Source organism: Nanorana parkeri, unplaced genomic scaffold (assembly GCF_000935625.1).
Source record: "Nanorana parkeri isolate BGI_ZX_2015 unplaced genomic scaffold, ASM93562v1 scaffold188, whole genome shotgun sequence".
NCBI lineage: Eukaryota > Metazoa > Chordata > Amphibia > Anura > Dicroglossidae > Nanorana > Nanorana parkeri.
The window spans coordinates 434,361-440,312 of record NW_017306456.1 but is presented as its reverse complement, the minus strand read 5'-3'; positions in this window follow the sequence as shown (position 1 = coordinate 440,312).

The window sequence follows — 5,952 nt, the reverse complement described above, 5'->3', positions numbered from 1 at the left end:
AACCGGCCTGATAAAGTGGGGGGGGGGGGGTCCTTTTTTCTGAAAAGTGTTGGATGTATCTAAAGCTCGTAACCATCATGTTTTATAAGAATTTCAAGAGAGATAAGCGTTTGTAGCAGGTGCTCCGAGCCACAAACGTTAAATGCAGAAGGGAAGCTTGTTATATGACTTGGTAGCATGCTACCAGGAGACTGTAAGCTAGAGACATGCACATCTAAAAAGATTCCAGGGATACTTTTTTTTAATCCAACTTCTCCTGTGTTAATTAGCCACCCAGCAGGAAAGTTGATCTGATAGACATTTAAGAAATCCTGGCACAGCTCTCAGGGGACAGAGGGGAGAAAGGGGGAAAAGGATATATTTTCAGACTTGCTTGAATTGCCAGGTTATATGAAAAGATCTAAGGTGTTTAACAAAATGCATGTATTCATTCAAATGTATGGTGGCAATGCAAAAAAGTAGAGGAACCTTTTTAATGGGGGGACGGACTTGTATTTCAGGCAGCAGCGACATCATAGGCAGGGCCGGATTTACTCTCTCTGCTGCCTCAAGGCCAGGTTCCTCAATGTGCCCCCCCTACCCACCAACCCCCCATGGAGAATAGCAGACCTGCAGGCTGCATACAAGTGAGCTCGGCGACATCGCCAAGATTCCCCGCTGCACATTTAGCTCTGCTTGCCCAAAGCCGGGCTACATGTAGAAAACAACTACCCACCCGGCTCCCGGAACTGCATGTCCCGGGCATCGGGAGATTGGAATTCCACACCCCTGCTGCCCCTCTACTCCCTGCTGCCCCGGGACCGGGCCTTGTGGGAAATCCGGCCCTGATCATGGGTTTCAAACCAATTTATGTGCTCTATTGACAAAATGGTCACAAAACACATTCCTATCGATTTGCAACAAGATGGCTTCGGTCTTGTTATTAGCCCGTAGAGGGTTGACGTAATGAGATCACATTCAGTGTTTTTTTTAGTAAAGTGACTATGATTGGGCTTATCTACGTCAACACTTTGTTAGCAGCGAGCGATAAATTGGTTTCGGGGGCAACTGGGGAATTGATGAAATATGGCCTTGATGATGTCACTAGTCCCCCAGGAACTGACAATATGGCCCCAGTCTTTTCACAAGTGCCCAATGAAATGACATCATGTGGTCAGTCTCAGCGCTTTGGCTATTGAGCCAATATGACTTCTTAATTGACTAAGTGCATTGACCACATATAGGCTGCCATGTCATGGGGTCGGGTGCCTATTGAATGTAAGGTGGTTCCCAAAGGCCTATACTATGAGAGAAGCATTCCTTGGCAGTGGCATCATTAAAAAAAAATGATCCCTGCTCCATCGCAGCTGCTGTCAATTATCCGTATTGCATGCCACCATCTACAAGACACATAGAAATTCACCTGCTATTGCTCAGTCACGTCGCTAACGCAGCACGCAGCGCCTTTCCGTATGCAGTCGCCACACCTCCACAGTCGCCATTTTTCTTTCACCCGCTTTGTATATATGTATGCAGTATTTATGGGACAAGGTTAATGACAGCCACCGGCAGCACTGAATGCCGCGGCGCAGGGACGCAGATCTCACGCGAGACGGTCGTTTCCGGGCGCTGTAGCCACTACAAGAATGTAAGAGAGACTCGGGGACTTGTAGCCCTTAAAATGATTAAATCTAAAATTATTTGAAAGTTCACTTCCGCTGCCACCAACGTTTCCGGATTTGCGTAGCGGAAGCCCGTGCAATGGGCACGGCGGTTTTGCACTTTAAAGAATGGGGTTTGAACCCTTTATTGATGATGTTGGACGTTAACTCACAGAAGTGAGGGATCTGCCGCTGTCCTTGAAATCACTCAATGCGTCAATGGCAACAAGGATCAGTTTGTGTTCATAGATGACAAGGGAGGAATTGCTATTGGGGTTGCACAGAGCAGCTGGTTGGAAAATGTCCTCAATGGTCACAGTTCTAGGGACTGATCCCACCCACCTGGGAGTGTTGCAGTGTTCCTGGCCACCTTGAGGTGTTCCCAGTTCTATTGTCGCATTTGTTAGGGCCGTGCCTATAATGAGGCAGCCTGAAGCTGTTGCCCCAGGTTGACTCTTTGGGTTATGTGGAGGGGCAGCAGGCAGAGCGCTATGGTCACTCTGCTGCACAATGTTTGCATTGTGCCTGCCGCCCCCTTTCTGGCCAGACCATCCCGGGTTGCTAAGAGCCAGGCGAGGAGATGTGCATGACCCTTACAAATCTCCCCACCCAGTTCTTAGCAACCTGGGATGCCTTGGCTGGTGTTCTGGTGATGTCACTGGTTGCCAGGAGCTGAGTGGGACGTTCTGGCTGGTGTCCCATCCAGCTCCTGGAAACCAGTGATGCTAGAGAGCTGGGCAGGATGCTGGCCAGTGCCAGATGTAGAGGCCACCACAGGCCAGTGGCAGATGCAGAGGCCACCAATCACCATTAGTGTGCACCACCCCCAAAGGCAAGGGAAGCCGCTGCCATTTGTCATAATATTAAATAAGCTTCTCGAGGGGTGGCAAACGAGGTTCTCTGACACCCAAGGCTAGGATGCCAAAGCGTGCTCTCCAGGGAGAACATGATCTCCCTGTGTAATCATCTGAGCTCTGTGACAGCCGGGTGCTGAGCTTTGTTTAAAGGAGAACTATGAGGTAAGTGTTTTTCCCCATAGTTCTCCTAAGGGTCAAGGGAGGACATATACTAGCGTCCTCCCGTCACCCAAAGCTCAGTATATAGGGAGCTACAGCTCGCAGTATACTGAGACCGCCGCAGCCGGGTTGTATCCTGACATTACTGTTGAGATCCACCCAGCTGCGTGATTGACAGCTGGCTCTGCCTATCTAGAGGCAGAGCCAGCTGTACCCGCCCCTCCCCCGTCCGTTCCGCCAGTCAGCGCTGGAGGATCGGACCGGGGAGGGGTGGAATCCCTTCAGGGAGCCGTGAGTGACAGTCACAGCTCTCTGCAGGGACATGATCGAGAAGTGAGTGAGCGACGGTATGTGTTCGCTCACTTCCCGATCTATTCAACCGACGTGTGACAGTTTCATTGTCACACGTCGGCTCGAACTACGAGGTTGAGTGAAAATCACTCACCTCGTAGTTCTCCTTTAACTCTAGAGCACTGAGCTCCGGATACAGAGCGGGAATCTGTCACACTGACAGCGTAGCAGAGCTACTGATTACACAGGGAGAGCCACAATCTCCCAGTGTAATCTATACGGCTGAGCTGTCAGATTGACGGCTCAGTCCTGGCACAGTGCAGGAAGCGGCTGTGCAATACAAAGGCAATAGAGGCTCCCAGCCCCACTGCTTTCACCGCAGCATGGTGCCTCTTCTGCCTTTGCCTCGACCTGGCCCTGGACCCAGTGGCGGAACTACCAGGGTCGCAGAGGTCGCGACCGGGCCCTGGAGTTCCGCCACTTGGAGGGGGCCCAGGACAGGAAGAAGGGGCCCCTGGTAACCGCTGATTACCAGGATATTTATCATCCCGTTAACCGCTAATGTCATTCCCGCGACCTCTTCCTCCTGTCCTGGGCCCTACATGCTTCACGCTGCTCCCCTCACCTGGTTCCGGGCGCAGCGTGAAGTATCATGCAGCCGGGCAGCAGCCAATGAGTGGGAGCGGTGTAATCCCCGCCCCCTCATCACACAGAACTGCTGCCCAGTGCCGAATAGAGCTGCTGCGGGCACGAAGGGGGAGACAGGGAGCTGGAAGTATGAAGGAAGGCGACATGGGGTCCGGGAGCGGAAAGCTGGGGACATGAAGGGGGAGATAATGTGGAGCTCGGGACATGAAAGAGGAGAGGTTTTTTGTTTTTTTCCCCTTGTATAAAGCTGCTTTATAAAAAAAAAAATTAATTTGTTTTTTCTTGGGGGGTGGTGGAGGATTGTGATCTCTGGGAGAGGTAAAATAATACCTGGAAGTGCCGCACATAAAATGTGGTTGATGCTAGATCCACTATAATGGATTCATAGCTGGACTCAGGTGGCGTTCGGCTCCTCCGTTATTGTTGCACATAAATTACAGGGGCCATTAAACTTGAACTGCCCATTGTGAAGTCTTTAATAACACTCGCGTATAAATATGCAAACGCCCCAGAATCTTATCGAAGCTGAGAGCATTCCGAATCCAGCAGAGTTGTTGGTGGTGACATTTCCCCGCACACAGCTGATGTCTGGCCCAGTAGCGCCATCAAAGGATATTGCCACCTGTCACTTGTAGGCCTCCATTAGCCTAACATGGCAGCCGACATACCACTGGCTGCCCTGCCAAGTTATACAAATGCCAGACTTCTCATTTCCTGAGCAGACGTGGGAACTCGTTTGTAGATATCTGACGATATACATTAATGTCATTAAAGAATGATGTCAATTTATGTTTACCAGTCAAGAGAGTTTAAAAGATTTAGGTCTGCCAAAAATGATATACTATGGGAGCAAACGTTTGATCATCACACCTGTATGAGCTTCATCCCATTCCAAAACCATGGGCATCGATATGGGGTTGTCCCTTCTCCCCTGTGTTGGCTATAATATCCTCCACTCTTCTAGGAAGGCTATGGGAATTTGTGCCCATTGGTGAGGTCGAGTACTGATATGTTGGATGAGAAGACCTGACTCACCATTGGCCATTCCAGCTAATCCCAATGGTGTTCAGTAGGGTTGAGGTCAGAGCTCTGTGCAGGACACACCAGTTCCTTCACATCGCACCTTGTCTTTATGGAGCTGACTTTGTACTCCTGGCTTTGTACTCCTGAACTCAGTCATTTTGGTGTCCACATACTTTTAGCCATATGGAATATTTCAGTACTTGTTGGATGCTGGAGACGTAATCCACCTGACAGTCTCTTCTGTCTCTCAGGGACTCTGATGGTTAAATCCCTGTGAGTTCCCGGGTCTGCACAACGATCATGCCCATTATGAGGGGCCCCACCATCCCTGTGCTGTGCTACACCTGCTGTGCCCATTATGAGGTATCCCACCATCCCTGTGCTGAGTTCTCGGGTCTGCACAGCTATAATACCCATTATGAAGGGTTCCCACCATCCATGTGCTATGTTCCCGGGTCTGTACACCCGCTGTGCCCATTATGAGGCATCCCACCATCCCTGAGCTGAGTTCCCGGGTCTGTATACCTGCTGTGCCCATTATGAGGCATCCCACCATCCCTGAGCTGAGTTCCCAGGTCTGTATACCTGCAGTGCCCATTATGAGGGGCTCCCACCATCCCTGTGCTGAGTTCCCGAGTCTGTACACCCGCTGTGCCCATTATGAGATAGCCCTGAGCTGAGTTCCTGGGTCTGTACACCTGCTGTGCCCATTATGAGGGGTTCCCACCATCCCTGTGCTGAGTTCCTGAGTCTGTACACCCGCTGTGCCCATTATGAGATATCCCACCATCCCTGAGCTGAGTTCCCGGGTCTGTACACCTGCTGTGCCCATTATGAGGGGTTCCCACCATCCCTGTGCTGTGCTACACCTGCTGTGCCCATTATGAAGGGTTCCCACCATCTCTGCAGGATTTTTAATATATTTTGTAGAATGTAAAAAGAGGAACGGGAGCACACAAAGTGAACAGGGATAACTCGATACTCTCAGGTGGATTTATGGCGGAGAGATCTGACTGTTGGAGCATCCAAAACATAATAGAAGCCAGGGGCTGACGTGGCCCAGCAGGCTCAACCTATAACTAAAACATCACATGTGTGTGGACTAACTAATACATTCCAAGCTGCTGACCTGTAGCATATATAATATGAATTCACTCCAGAAGTAGTATCATCAAAGAGTCAGCATGGGTAGGGATGAGCAGCTGGTTTTGTTGAATTTGCGGTAAAATTATTGATTTCCCATTTGCTGATTTTTCTTTTTATTGGCACCTAATCATCTCTAATCACATCAAACCACCTTAATCATCATTCATTTTGCCTTTGAATTGCCTCCA